Genomic DNA, 15645 nt, shown 5'->3' on the forward strand with positions numbered 1-15645 from the left:
ATATGGTGCGGTATACATATAAACATACACATATACATATAACATACATGTGAGTATAAATCATATAAGAAGTCTTCAAGAATAATACATGGTAGCATCGGCTCTCTCTGGGGTGGTTGGATAGTAAGTACTTTGGGATACTTTAGTCAAGATAAGCCAAGTCATGCTGCAATAACAAGTAACTTTTGCTCAATTCATTGGCCAAAGCAAGTCACCTGGCCATGCCTAACTTCAATAGGGAAGACAGACATATTCTTTTTATACAAAGACTGATATACAAATATTTGGAAATAGCAATATGGTCTTCTATATCAGGTAAATCCTACTCTTTTTTTTCTTCACTGTCAATACAGTAAGAACATTAAATACATACACAAATACATATACATTTTTATTGAGTTTTAACAGAACCCTTTGTCAAGGATTTAGTAGCCTTAAAAAAAAGTTACAGTTTTACCAACTCACTCAATTACTTATCTCTTTTTCTAAAATTACTTCCATCTAAAGTTAACTTTTCTAGAAATTCTTGCTGTACTACATTAACTTTTTCCTTCTGAACTCTGAAAGTCTGATTTTCTGGTATAATGTCTCATATACTTGGATACTTAAATCTGAACCCATATTGTGTCAGTGGCTTCTCTAAAAGATAACAAATCCATGTTAAACCGAAGGGTTAACTACATTTATAAATTAATCTTTTTAAGTCTTGGACACAGGATGGATCTTCCAGATGAAGGCTGATGTACAGTATGTCTGTTAGTAAAAGAAATACATTATATTTACTAGCTGAAATGTAGGAAAAGAGAGCAAGACTGGACAAAGGAAGTCAAACTATTATGCTGACAAATAAATCTGTGGCCAACCTAGCACCAGGGTTGCCCTGTGTTGTGCAGAAATGGCTAGACCTTTATACCGTCATGTTTTACAGTCACCAGATATAAGAAGCCTGAGGAAAGGCATGACATCATTCGGAATGGGTCTCTGCAGCTGAAACAGATGCTGGAGGAGCTGACAGATGGAGGCATTCAGCTGATATTACTTCCTGTAGTAAGTCCTCCTTTGAAGGAGAAACCAACCACTATATCTCTGTGTCAGCCACTATATCTCTGTGTCTGATATACTCCATAAGAGAGTTTTAATGAAAACCTTGAAAAATAACTCTCAAGTCTCTCTCTCTCTCACACACACGCATACAGGCACACATCCACACACACCCACACAATGTGTCCAATGCATCCATTCTATGAAAATAACCATATCAAGTTGGCAAAGATTTATAGGGTGCCCACTGCAGTTGGAAACATGAGAAATTAGTCCCTGCTCTCACAGAGACTGGCTGCTCATTCATCTTACACAGGTGTCATGATGACAAACAAGAATGATCATGTTGCCCTTTGAACCCTTTACAATATACCACTCAGTTCAATGTATTTTTAGTCAGCCTAAATCTGATTTCTTTTAAAGATCCCTGGTCCTTTCTTTCTCTTGAATAAATATTATATTACTAACCATATTCTCCCCATATTGCTTGCCCATAGCATTGTTGACTTTTTATCTTCTTGTTGGATTTAGACAGCTTTCCTCACATATTTCCTAAGATTCTAGCTAGAATACTCAACATTTGTCTTTCCTGACTGGTTCTAACTTCCTTATCCAAGTAAAAAGGGTAATAAAATAGAAGGGGGAGAAAAATCAATCAATCCATTCTTCCAAATGTCTGTAACAAGGGCTGAAAGAAAAACTAATAACTGAGATCCAAAGCTTTAAAACCAAGATCACATATTTGAGAAGAAAGGAAAAACCCCAAAGATGGAAAATTCTTACTTAGCAAATAGCTGCCACCACAAATTAGTTTCTCAGTTCCCAATTTATGAAATAGAAATGAGATATAAGCATCTGTTGGGGATTTATAACCAGGCTTGAATATACCAGTGAGAAAGGAGTAAATTACTCACTGGAAGTTGAATGTTAACTCAGAACACTGAAGTTCATTTACTAAAAATGACATCTTTAGACCGGGCGCAGTGGCTCATGCCTGTAATCCCAGCACTTTGGGAGGCTGAGGTGGATGGATCACGAGGTTAGCAGTTCGAAACCAGCCTGACCAACATGGTAAAACCCCGTCTCTACTAAAAATACAAAAATTAGCCAGGCATGGTGGCAGGTGCCTGTAATCCCAGCTACTCTGGAGGCTAAGGCAGGAAAATCACTTGAACCCAGGAGGCGGAAGTTGCAGTGAGTCAAGACTGTGCCACTGCACTCCAGCCTGGGCGACCAAGCAAGAATCCATCTCAAAAAAAAAAAAAATCTTTAATAATACACAGCAGTCAAAACATAATGAAACTGAAAAATTAAGTCTATATATTTTGAATAATTAAATTTTAAAATCAGAACCTTTCACCCCTGTATATTTCTTTATACACAGACTGTAAAAATGTTCTCATTGACTTTAAAATACTGTCAAATGTATGAATGTGTATCTATACATGTGTCAACATCTGAAAATCATAACAAATTATAACAAAAAACAAACCAACAATTAACCAGCCAATTGACAATCATAATTATTTTCTATTAAGATAGCACATTCTAATAAAATCCCACTCAAACTTCAGGCACTACTCTTGTGCCTAAAATGTTACTGAATGGACAATAATCTAATAACAGTTAATTAAAATATCTTCACTCCCACTGGCCTTGTCATATTTGATAAACTCTGACAACTGATAAAGAGAAAAACTTATATACTTCACAACAATTGATGTGAAAAAGTTATCTAATTACACATTGGTTTACACAATGGCATGCTTTAACATTTATTCATATTTAAACTTATTAAGAATGGATGATATTCCAAAGTAAAGATGACAAATAGAACATATGGATCTACCTTGTACTCTCCTGAATTCCCACTCACCAAATTTTGAAACTCCAAAACAGATGGTAGCAAGTTTTGCATACAAAATACACCCAACCAACCAAATGGAATACTAAACTGGCAGTGAGGAAAGCCTAGAAGCAGCACTGCTTATGTGGAGAACAACCAAAAGGCTCAGAAATTGGTGGCACCAGGAAGTGGGCATGAGTAGAAAGTCTACATATGTAAGTCGAAAACATGGAATATTGGTTGAAAATCTTTTTAGTAGCTATTTAATTTAGATTTCTTTCCCCTCTCTGCTTATACAGATAACTGCCCCTCTTAAACCCAGAGAAAGAAAAACAGAGGGTGTCCAAACTAGAAAATCCAACCAGTTAGGGACAGTGACACCATCCTAAAACAGGGGATTAGGTGGGGGTCTGAACCCCACTTGGTTTCCATAAGATTGGTAGCCAGGCAAAGTTGGGAAGAATTTTCACTGGGAATCCCATAGCACCACAGGAAAGATGGATACTGGCATTGAGGGTTTCTCAACAAAATGACTTAGTCGGTACCTACAGTGAAATTCATGATGACCCAGATACCCACACACCTGCAATTCCCAATCATATTGCTTTTGTACCAGCTATCTGACCAAAGCCTCAAATATTAAAGAGAGGGACCAAAACAAACTAAAAGAAAAAAATAACAACGTGGTGGAAACATAGTTTAACTATTAGAAAACTTCACAAAGGCTATTATTAATATTTTCAGTGAGAAAATATTAGTAACAAAAGATATTGCAACTTGAAACAAGAAATAATATATTATAAATGAAATATTCAGAGCAAAGTTACCTTAGAAATAATAGTAAAATTTAAATTTAAAAATTTCAATAGAATATGTGAAACACAAAGTTGAGGAAATTTGATCTTTAATATTGAGCTAAAGAAAAACGAATTAGAAAACGGGAGAGAATAGACAAGAAAATTAGAAGAACAATCCAGGAGGTTCAACATTCAAATAATAAAATATCTGATAATAAAGAAAAGAGAAAATAAAGGAAGGAAAAAGTAACAAAATAATTTAAGTTCTTGAATACAAGTAAATACATTAAAGATGTTCAACATTGTAAGTCAGGAAAATACAAGTCAAAATCACTATCAGATACAACTAAACATCCAATAGAATAAAAAAAAAAAGGCAGAAAATAAGTGTTGCCAAGTGTGAATAAACTTGGCACTCCTTATACACTGCTGGTTGGATTGTAAAATGGTGCACCCACTTTGGAAAATAGTTTGGCAGTCCCTCAAAAGGTGAAAGATAGAGTTAGAAGATGACCAGCAATACCACTCCTCGGTATACGCACAAAAGAATTGAAAGAAAATAAACAAATACATGTACACAAATGTTCACAGCAGCACTACTCACAACACCCAAACGGTGAAAAGAAACCCCACATGTTTCTTGATGAATTGATGAATAAATAAATAAAATGTGGTGTATCCAAACTATGGAATATTATTCAGTCTTAAGAAAGTATGAAGTACTGAGAAAAGCTACAACATGGATGAACTTCAAAAACATTATGCTAAGTGAAAGAAGACAATGACAAAGGGTCACATATTATTATGATTCCATTTATATGAGATGTCAGTCAAATCTGTTGAGACATACGGTAGATCGGTGGTTCGGGAGCGGGGGGTTAGTGGTGAATTCAAAGTGAATGCTAATGGATATGGGATTCTTTTTAGGGTAATGAATTGTAAAATTAGGTTGTAGTGATGGTTCCACAACGTTGTGAATAGGCTCAAAACCGCTGAATTGCATACTTTCAAAAAGCAAACTTTGTTACATGAATTGTATCATAATAAAACTACTGCATTTTACACACACACACACATACACGAAAAAAAGGAGGAAAGGACAGATTGAAAAAGTGCACCCAATGAACATAAAAAAGCTGCACCTTGGTTTCTTTTTCACTTTATCATAAAATGTCAGGACACTAGAAATAAAGAGAAATAGCTTAACAGAAACAATGGAACTGAAAAATGGAGCAATCTTATTGAAATTTGAATGGAATTATTTCCAAGCAAGAATTCTACATCTAGCCAAAATGTCAATCAAGCATGAGTACCGAATAAAGATATTTTCAAAAATACAATGCCTCAACCACAACAAAAATCTTGCACACACCCTTTCCCAGGAAGCTATTAGAAATTGTATTCCTCAAGACAAAACCACGTAAGATGAAGAAAAAAAAGCTCCAGCTCAGGGAAGAGGAGAAGGGCATGCCAGGAACTCAGGAAAGATGCACCAGGCAGAGGCTCTGGGAGGCCCTGAATTAATAACAGAAATGAAAAACAGAAAATTAATATTAATTCTGGGGAAACAGAGAGGAAAAAGTAGTCACAGTACACTATGTGTCTTGGCTACAAAGATTTATATTAACATGCTAATATAAATATCAAATTCTGAGTTCTGAGCTAATTAAAATTATGACTATACTGGGAGGATGGGAGACTAGGAGGGCAGCAGGAAAAGATGAGTACATTTGTTCTGAAGTGGAGGAATGAGAAAAAAACTAAATTCTCACTTTGCATTGTAGGAATCAGTAGGTTATGCCAAAGATGAATAATCAATAAGTGAAAATAAATGAGTTTTATTAGATATTTAAAGAGAAATCTGAAAGAATCAGCTGAAAAAGTGGAAAGCTGAAGGTGAAAACTGCTGTTTTTCATAAGAAACCTGAAACTAACTGACTTAATCTAAATGCACATATAACTTGCATAAAAGCAAAAATCACATCAACAAAAATGAATAATTTATAGAGTGGCCTAATATTCCTTTACCAAAGTATAGAATGCACATTAAACTAAACCATTATGTGATATTAACTAAGTATTCATAAAATGCAAGAAAAAGTAAAATTAAAAATAAACAGAATGCAAGAAGTGGTCATTATCATGACAGGCATTTACTAACTTACTTTAAAAATTGGTGAAGTTATAGCCGCCAATTTTGTATGATATATAATAATGCATACTTTCACACTTAAAACTGAATTTGCTGGTGACTTTTTCTTCAGTTACTTAATGACCTATTCAAACTTAATGTGAAGGTAACTGGAATTACTGACCATCTTCATCCTGACGTTGGGTACTTACATCGGGCCGCAACTTTTGTACCTTAGGTGGAGCTTTCTCTAATCTCTCCAAGCTGATAATTATTGTCAGTCTTATTGCATTTAATGTATTGGTCTCCTGCTTCCACCCACCCCCTGAATCATGCAGTTTTCCAGGAGTATTGTTTTCTTAAGACATATGGCCATAATTCCGGTGAGAAATTAAAAAAAAAAAAATTAACATGAGAAATATATACTTTTCTTTCCAAAGGAATTATCTTTTTATTACTGTTTTATCTTATCTGTGATTTCTCCACCATTAAATATCACTTAGAATTTAAGTGGTGAAATTCTAAGATAAACTGAGGAACAAGATTTAAAATTTTACAAAAATCAGATGCACACTGTATTCTCATTAAAATAGTTTGATCTATAGTGGAATGTACTCAGAACTGTGTGCTTTTGTGGATAGGCAGGCATTTACCATAGCAACAGTTGGAAATCAGAAACACTTCTATCTTCGACCATATGAATTAAATACCAAATCATGATTATAAGTATCTAATAAGGACAACAATCACATAAAATAAAACTAAAATATAGAGATGATAGATATGATGTAAACAAGAAAAAAAAATTGAAATCTCAACACCCAACATGATTGTGGACAGTTAAAAGTGACTAAAAGTAACCATCATTCCTTATTATTAGATGAGAAAAAGCCATTAGGGAAAAGGACAGAAAAGAAGTTAATTGACTTTGTCCTACCAATTACAGAAAATGAGAAGTTCATAAGAGAGCACTGATTGAAAGCTAGTTTGTTTCCTTTTCATTTCTTTAATTTCTCCTTATGGTTCAGAATTCCTCCATCTTACACTGCCTGCACATTCAGTCATCCACAGTGTTTACATCTGTTCACATTCTGTACTTGGTTCTGAATGACAACCTTCCCTTCAGAATATAGAATCACAGTATTATACAGCATAACTAGTTCTCCATATATGAAACAAAGACCCTTCCATAAAGAAAAGCCTATGAGACGAATCTACTTTTTCTATTGCTTATACTAAAACACAAATATGTTCTAGCACCATGACACATATAGATCTGTGACAGCAATTTATACCTCAAATGGCTTATGGAGGTTTACCTCGTCTAAGATCACAGTTCTCCACATGACTTCAATCTCTTTAAAAACAAGGGCTATATATTTATATCTCTAGAACTTAATGATACTCCCTGGCACAGAGAAGACAGACCGTATATGTTGGAGGGAAAAAAAATGAATGAATACATAAATTATTCAGTGAATGACCATAATGAGCTGTGTTTCTGTTCCCCAAAATTATGTCAAATGGGACACACTTATATACCAATTGTAAAACCTTGGGCAATCATTTGCTATGGAAACTTGTAATTACCTGGACTCACACTCAACTCAGGAGATGATATGATATAGCCACTGGAAAGGACATGCATGAAGTATCTGACATCTTAGCCTAAATTTCCTCATCTGCAAAATGGAGGGACCTTACATCTATGTCATGGTATCAGTTGGGAGCACATAATCTAAATTACATATCTCAATGTCATGCACGTAATACAGTTTAGCAACCCTTTCTACAATATTCCTGATGTGAATCTAGTCATCCTCTATTTGAATGCTTTTAGCAATAAGGTGCTCATTACATTTCAAAGAACTGAACATAATTTACAGAAAACACATAAGTGAGCATTCTTCTAAGAATTAAGCCAAAGCTAGCCTTCTCAAAATTCTCACACTTGACTTCCTTACCCCATCTAGAATATATACACTACCTTTTTCTCTCCTCTCTTGGTATGTCTTTAATTCTCCTGAACAATTTTGGCATCTTATTAGAGCTCCTCTGTGCATACTCCCATATACCAAAGAAATCACTAGGCTTTTTTTACATGAATTGTTTTTTAAGTGACCTTTCCTCCACCCCATTTTTCTGTATTAGGTTGGAATGCTTTCTTTTTTTAAAACCAAATATACTGTTTTACTTATCCCCATGATAATTCAGCTTGTAGGTTAGGCTCATCATTTTATTAGATTCTTTTTTGACCCTTGATTCCGTCACCCTAAGTGTTAATTATACTTCCCAGCTATGACACACACACAAATAGGTCCAGCATATCACCACCACTATCCGAGTCATTAATAAAAACATCAAACAGAACAAGGACAAGGACAATGCCCTCCAGCACACCCCGACAGACTTTTCTCCATGATGATGTCAATTCATTGATCAATAGGCTTTGGATAAAGTGGTTCAACCAGAGATAAAACTGGAAAAAAAAAAAAAAAAAAAAAAAAACACTGGTCTTCTAACTAGATTTCATTTCTATTCCTGTTTTAAATATCTCATAAAAGTCCCTGTCAGTAGTTTGCTGAAATCAGCAAATAACAAAGAGAAGGAAGATTATTAGACCCTAATGTCTAAAAATTTATTTTAAATTTCACCAGTGTTCTTTATTAAGCTTATATTTCTATAGATTCAGATTTGTTTCCCATCATCCTTTAAAAACCAGCATGACTTTCACCCATCTGCATTCTTGATGATTTCCCAAAGATTATAAACAATAGTTCCATGACTATGCCACCTGCCAATTCTTTTCACATTCTAGATTTACCTTATCTGGGACTAGATAATAAATCTAGCGGACATTTATGAGGTGTCTTTTTCTTCTTAGGGCATGGGTGAAGAGCAGGGAAAAAGGGAAGCATGCCCTATATCCGAATGTATTCCCTAAGTTAGGAAAAATTCTGATTTTATGAATTTTTTAAATACTTTTATTTTAAGCTTGGGGTACATAAGCAAGCTTGTTATACAGGTAAGCTTGTGTAATGGGGGTTTACTATACAAATTATTTCATCACCTAGGTGTTAAGCCTAGTATCCATTAGTTATTTTTCCTCATCCTCTCGCTTGTCCCAGCCTCCACCCTCTGACACACCCCAGTGTGTGTTGTTCCCCTCTATGTGTCCACATGTTCTCATCATTTAGCTCTCACTTATAGGTCAGAACATGGAGTATTTGGTTTTCTATTCCTGTGTTAGTTTGCTAAGGTTAAAGGCCTCCAGCTCCATCCATGTTCCTGCAAAGGACATGATCTCTTTCTTTGTTATGACTGCATAATATTCCATGCAGTATATGATACATATTCCATAGTATACGTATCACATTTTCTTTCTGCAGTCAATGGTATTTTATGAATCTTGACAGGAAACAGGACCCACCTGCCATTAGAAGAGCGAAAATGCTAGATACTCACTTTCTTATGATCCTGTGCAGTCAAAACATGGGCTTGAAACTTCATCTCAGGCAACAAACACAATCAATCCTGGCTTATCATTATGAGCTAACAGTCCAAAGAAGCAATGATAATGTGGAATGTTGCCATTCTGACAACACTGCAAAGATAGCAAGGCCAGGAAAGCAAGAGACAATGTCTGGCGCCAACACTCATGGTAGCAGCAGGGTGCTTAGAGGACAGTGCCATGGCATGATTTTGGCTCTGGTCTGGCTATCCAGTCTCATGTTGTTCCTGCCCACTTTTAAAGTCTTCCCAACAGGTGTGTCAGCCACACTATGTATATCCAGAAACCAACCATTTCTCTCCACCTCTTCTGCAGATATCATCCCATGCTTAGATCTTATTGCAATAGCCTCCTGACTGGTCTCTCTGATTCATAACATGCCCATCCTTGGTCCATTCTTAAGAAAACAGCCAGAGAGATCCAATAAAATACAAGTCAGATCAAATAATTTCTCTGCTCAACACCCTTTGGAGGCTTCCCATCTCATTCTGAGTCAAAGCCAAACTCAGTATAGCCAAACCTTTCAAGGCCAACACAATCTGAATGCCACTGCATCTCAAACTTTGTCTCTTCCTATTGTCATCCTTGCTAGCTCCCTTCAAGCCACAGCTCTGCTGTTCCTCAGACAAGCTTTCTGCCCACAATGTTCTTCCTCTAAAAATATGTGCATCTCCCTCTTTCATCTCCTTCAGATTTTTACCTAAACACTTCTCAGCAAGCCCTCCCTGATCACCCTCAACTAAAGTTGCATGTGTGCATACATATGCACATACATCTATCTCAGAGGAAAGCAGAAAAATGTTCAATTGCTCAAGGACTGTTTAATCCGGAAAGCAAAATATTGATAGAGAGCTACAGTTTTTCAAGAGCAGATGTGGCATAAAATCATGCAAATCACAGCATTCTTCACAGATTTAAACATCAAAATGTGTAAGGCAGAGAAACCAAATAATTAAGCAAATTGTGTAGCAAGTTGAAAAGACAGAATGTAATTTTCAGCTTCCTGTCCCATCTTCAAACATCATACATACCTTAGACCATCATATAAAACTCTAGGAAGGCAGTTAACACAGGTAAGTTGCAGGTTAAAATGGAGTAACTGGCATCTTTAGGCACAGAAGACTTGAGCTAAAATCATATCTTTACCATTTTAGCTTGGCTAAATAATTTCAGTGACTCTGCTTTAAATTCTCTAAGCATTATTTTTCTTCATCAATAAAATGCTGCATAAACATAACATGCTACCTACAACTCAAAAGGGCTGAGGGTAGCATCTAATAAAATAACATCTATGAGAGTGCTTGTAGAATGTACAATAGTATAAAAACATTTTATGGGCTTTATGATTTCTATTGATACAGCTTTGTTTGCATGTGAAATACAAGATTTTTGTTTTATATAATGTTATACATTAGGCTATTTCACTAGTTTATAGCACAATAGGAAAAAAATGATTATCCCTAACAATATCATGATTAGCTTTGAGTTTGTTGCTTTTTTTTGTTTCACAGTTTTATTGAGGTATGACTGATATGCAAATGACTGTACATACTTAATGTATACAATCTGAGGAGTTTGGACACATGCATGTACCCATAATACCATCACCACAATAAAGGCAGTCAAGTTAATAAATATATCCATTACTTCGTGTGTGTGTGTGTATAAATAAAGGCAAAATGACAAAAGGAAACTTGTGGAGTAACGGACATGTTTATTACCTTAACTGCCTTGATTGTGGTGATGGTATTATGGGTGTGTATATATATATATATAGTTTGTTTGTTATTTAGAGACAAGGTCTTGCTCTGTCATCCAGAGTCAAGTCTAGTGGTACAATTATAGCTCATTACAGTCTTGCACTCTTGGATTCAAGCATCCTTCCACCTCAGCCTCCAGAGCAGCTAGGACTATAGGCACATGCCACCAGCCTGGCTAATTATTTTTTTTTTTTAATTTTATGTAGAGACAAGGTCTCACTATGTTGCCCCAGGCTGGTCTCAAATTCCTGGCCTCAAGCAATCCTCCCACCTCCGCCTTCCAAAGTGCTGGGATCACAGGCTTGAGCCACTGTGTCCAACCTCGCTTTTATATTTCTGATGGTAAGAATACTTAACATAAAAATTTACTCTCCTACCAAAATTGCAAGTGCACAATATCATATTGTTAAACCATACGCACTATGGTGTGTGGTAGCTCTCTGGAACTTATGACTGGAACTTTTATCATCCATCTTGTATCCAAAAAAAAACCTGAAACTTTACACCCATTGAGCAACTCCCTATTTTCCCCTCCTCCTCATTCCCTGGTAATAATAATTCTATTTTGATTTCTACTTGTATGTAATTATTAAATATGTAATGAAAAATGCTGCTACATATGCTTTGCTCTTCTGTAATTTAAAATAGAATAGTTATTAGCTTAATGGCAATATATTTACATAATCATGTTTGCTATTATCATTCTTATTTTCACTCATGGGATCTGTTTTAAATTTCTCAGCATGGTGTTAAATAGGATAATATGGCACTTATTTGTCTTTGGCAAAGAAAATAAAAACTAAATTGCTTAACTTTCTGTTTAAGTAGAAGAAAAATTTGTTAGAACTTTCACAACTAAATATATTCTGGAGTCAATGATTCTGAGCTACATTTTCTATCCTTCTCTTCCAAGTCTTAAACCTGTATAGGGAAAAAAGATAGCTATAACAATATTTTAGACCACTGTGAACGAGAATTCTTTTCAAGCTAACTGAGCCACTCCTTGGTTTAAGGTGTTCCTTCACATTTGACATATTAGACCCAACTGCCTAGGTATATCTTACAACCTTACAAGACCTTGGAAATAACTGTAGTCAAAACCATGCATCAGAGGGGCCTACATGTTACCCAGTGGCAACATGAGCAACTTAAGGAGCACATTTCCTAAGGGGTTCCCAACCTTGCGGCTTCCAGATCGTAGTATCTACAGACTTTGAAACTGTATAAGAATCTAAATTACAGAACACTTTAGGTCTGTAAAGCTTTTCCTGTTACTCAAAAGAAAGCCTACATCAACAATATCCTATTAGCCACTAAACCACTTTAATAATGACCTTCAAAGTCATTTCCTTGAGTATTCTTTCACATCACTAAATTTTTACCACTTATTTCATTATTCTAGCCTGCAGAAGGCTTTTATAAAACCTAAAATGCCATACGTAGCAATAATATAAAGCAACTAGGCTTACAGTTCTCCTTTAAAGGCAAAAAAATACATTTGTAGTAAGTATACATTATCATAAATAAGAACCTTTCATTTGGTAAAACTTGAATGACATAGGTATCTCAAAAAGCCCTTGAAAACTTAATTGTGAAATCAAAAGGAAAAATACAATAGTACCTAATAAATCTTAAATTATTTTACTTTCCCTTCATATCCAGGGTTTTAAAAAGCATGGGGTATTAGTTTTTCCCACTGTTTAACTTACACTGGTACGTCCCTCAAAAAAGGCTACAATGAATTACACGGAACTACAAAATCAACATTGTTTAGAAAATTTATTTGATATTAATAATTCTGAAATACAGCAACGTTATTAAGTTTTAGAAATTTTAAATTAAATTGTTTGATACTGATCTTAGAACTTGCTGACAAAGTTGTGTGTGTGGGCGCGCATTTCAGAAGACCCTAGTGGCATATATGCGGCAATACTATGACTTACAAGTTTGCTTTATGGAAACTAAAAACACATTTTGTAATTGAAGTAAAAGTTTAAATGGACAGGATTTTGGCCAGTCTACAAAACTTATTCAAACTATGAAGCAGTTTTACTGTTTTTAGGACTTAACTGCACTCAGGATATTAAGTATAGAATAAAGGAAGGTTATGGAAAGAAAGAAGAGAGTTTCCTTTTACTCTTCTGACCAAAGACCTAGGCTAACTAAAATTTATAAAAATAAACAGGAGCTATAACAGTCCAGTTAGGATGGGCCTGGGTCTATCTTACAAACTACAATAACTTGGAAATAACTGCTTCATCTCCCTAACCTTTAGGTTTCTCCTTTGCAAAATGGTGATATTTACAGTTCCATGAGGCTGTTGAAAACACCAAAAGTGACAATGAATGTAAGCCCTCCGCCCAGTGCTCAGCATAAAACTCTGTAAATTTCAGCTGTTGGGTTTTATTATTGTGGCCATATTTATCTTAAGCATTCTTTCACCTCTCTTTCTGTGGCCCTCACTTATTCATCCCAAGCCCACGGTGCCCTCCTGTTTCCTACCTTATGCCACTCACAATCTGCTCTAATTTCCAAGGCACTTAATGTTTAAAAATTATTATTGCCTTCCCACTGCTTCAAAACATGCAAGGAGAGTAGAGTTTCTTTCTGCTAGATACTGTGAGGAAAGCAATCTGATTAAAACAATCCATAAAGGTATATAAGAACCTTAATTTTTCTTGAGATATCCAAATATTTACAAAGAACAAGCAATAGGAAACTTGTGTCAAGGAAATAAAAACTTTAGGTAATATTCAGGGAAGTTATTTTTGAACTGGGCAATTGCCAAATAGACTAATTCTGCTGAGAAATCTACACCTTCCCACCCTAAATGAGAAGACTATCCTAAGAAATATCTATAAGCTGAAGCTGTTTTTTTCACCAAATGCTGATTTCAGGAATTCAACTAAACATCTTTTACTAAAAATGCACAAAAACAAAACAAACTTCACATATAGCAGCAAAAAACAAAATGATGAGAATAGGAAAAGATAGAAAAAGAAAGGCAGAAAGGAGAAAGGCAAAGAAGCAGTGTAAAAGTTAGGCAACACAGGTAGAGAGGACAGCAGAAGCAGAGGCAGGGCAATCATAAGCCAAAAATGACCCAAGTTGGCCTATTCTCTAAAAGAGACAAGAGTAATCTATATGATGTCCGAACCCCATGGAGAAGTTGGGAACAAAATGTTACTGTAGATACTGCATGTACCCATATTATTAAGTGGTTGATTTAAAAGGACATGGGATGTCTCCATAACAACTGGGACTATGGAAAATTTCACTCACACAAAGAAAAGTGATTATGTTTAAAAGTCAGTCTTAATCAGTAAATAATGCAGGGCAGTGAATTTACTTCCTTTTATTTGGCAACAACACAAATAAAAAATCATCAAATGACACTTGATCTAATATGTACATTTTAGCCCCATAAATATATTTCATTATTTTTTAAGATTTAGAGGACATATTTTCACATTATTTTTATTAGTTTCTTTACCAATATTACTGATTTTGGTGCACAAGCTACTTTCCTTCCTTTTAATTTAATTATCTAATTTGAGGGACAGAATAAGTACATTTTTGAAATCTCTTTTCTACAAAACATTGCAAAAGTCAAACATAGTAAGGAAAATCTAGATTTAACTGAAATATGTAAACTAGACATTCTCAAAAGTACGAATCAAAAGTTCCAAGTCTAAATCAGCTGGAATACATTATTAACTTCAAAATCATGGATTAAACAAAAGAAATTATGTTTGCATTGATGTGTGAATCTGCATCCATTCTTGGTACCACATAATATATGCAACTGCTCAGCTCTAGCTGTCCTTGCAGTCACATTACCATATTATTCAAATGTATCTATCATTTATATGTAAATAGACAAGATAAATGGCTTCTTCATAAGACAACAATTTTCAAATGGCAAACAGACACAGGCAGACATTAGCAAAATAAAAATGTTGCAAATATTCATTCTTATTTTTAAGGAAAAATGGAAAGTACTTCAAATTTTTTAAAAAGTAGTGTGGTAATTACAAAATGGGGTCCTAATACACTGACAATACCAACAGCTCTTCTTCTAAATAAATGTCTGCCCTGATGTCATTTGTGTCCTATAAATTACATGTTCTTAGAACATCTGTGAAAATTGGGATGTTAATTATCATGGTTACATTTCACGATTCCACAGTTAAATGCTGAAGTAGTGCTACACAAATACCATATGTTTTTTAAGAGAAATGGAGAAGGATTAATTATGAGTTCAACTCCAAGTCTTCTAGCAGTAATAATCTCACACGATAAGATCATTACATTGTGTGGATGCAACTGGAAGTTTTAATTAATAGCTGAAATACCAACTGAGGGGGAAAACTTTGAAGTCTAAACTGTAAGTATCAGGCTTTCCTAAACACACACACACACATACACACACACAGGTATACATACAGATCTTAATAAGCATGCTTTTGAGACACCAAGTTACAAGTCCAAAAATAAAAAACCATTCTTATTGCCTATGAGCTTTCTTTGATAATGATCACCATCAGGCTGTTGAATCC

At 34.9% G+C, this 15645-nt stretch overlaps 1 protein-coding gene across 3 annotated transcripts in view; it reads right to left on the minus strand.

Annotated features, from left to right (window-relative positions):
* Positions 1-15645, minus strand: part of CDK14 (cyclin dependent kinase 14) — a 606291-nt gene that overhangs the window by 331718 nt on the left and 258928 nt on the right. The window lies entirely within an intron of this gene.

This window comes from Piliocolobus tephrosceles, chromosome 8 (assembly GCF_002776525.5).
Source record: "Piliocolobus tephrosceles isolate RC106 chromosome 8, ASM277652v3, whole genome shotgun sequence".
Taxonomy (NCBI): domain Eukaryota; kingdom Metazoa; phylum Chordata; class Mammalia; order Primates; family Cercopithecidae; genus Piliocolobus; species Piliocolobus tephrosceles.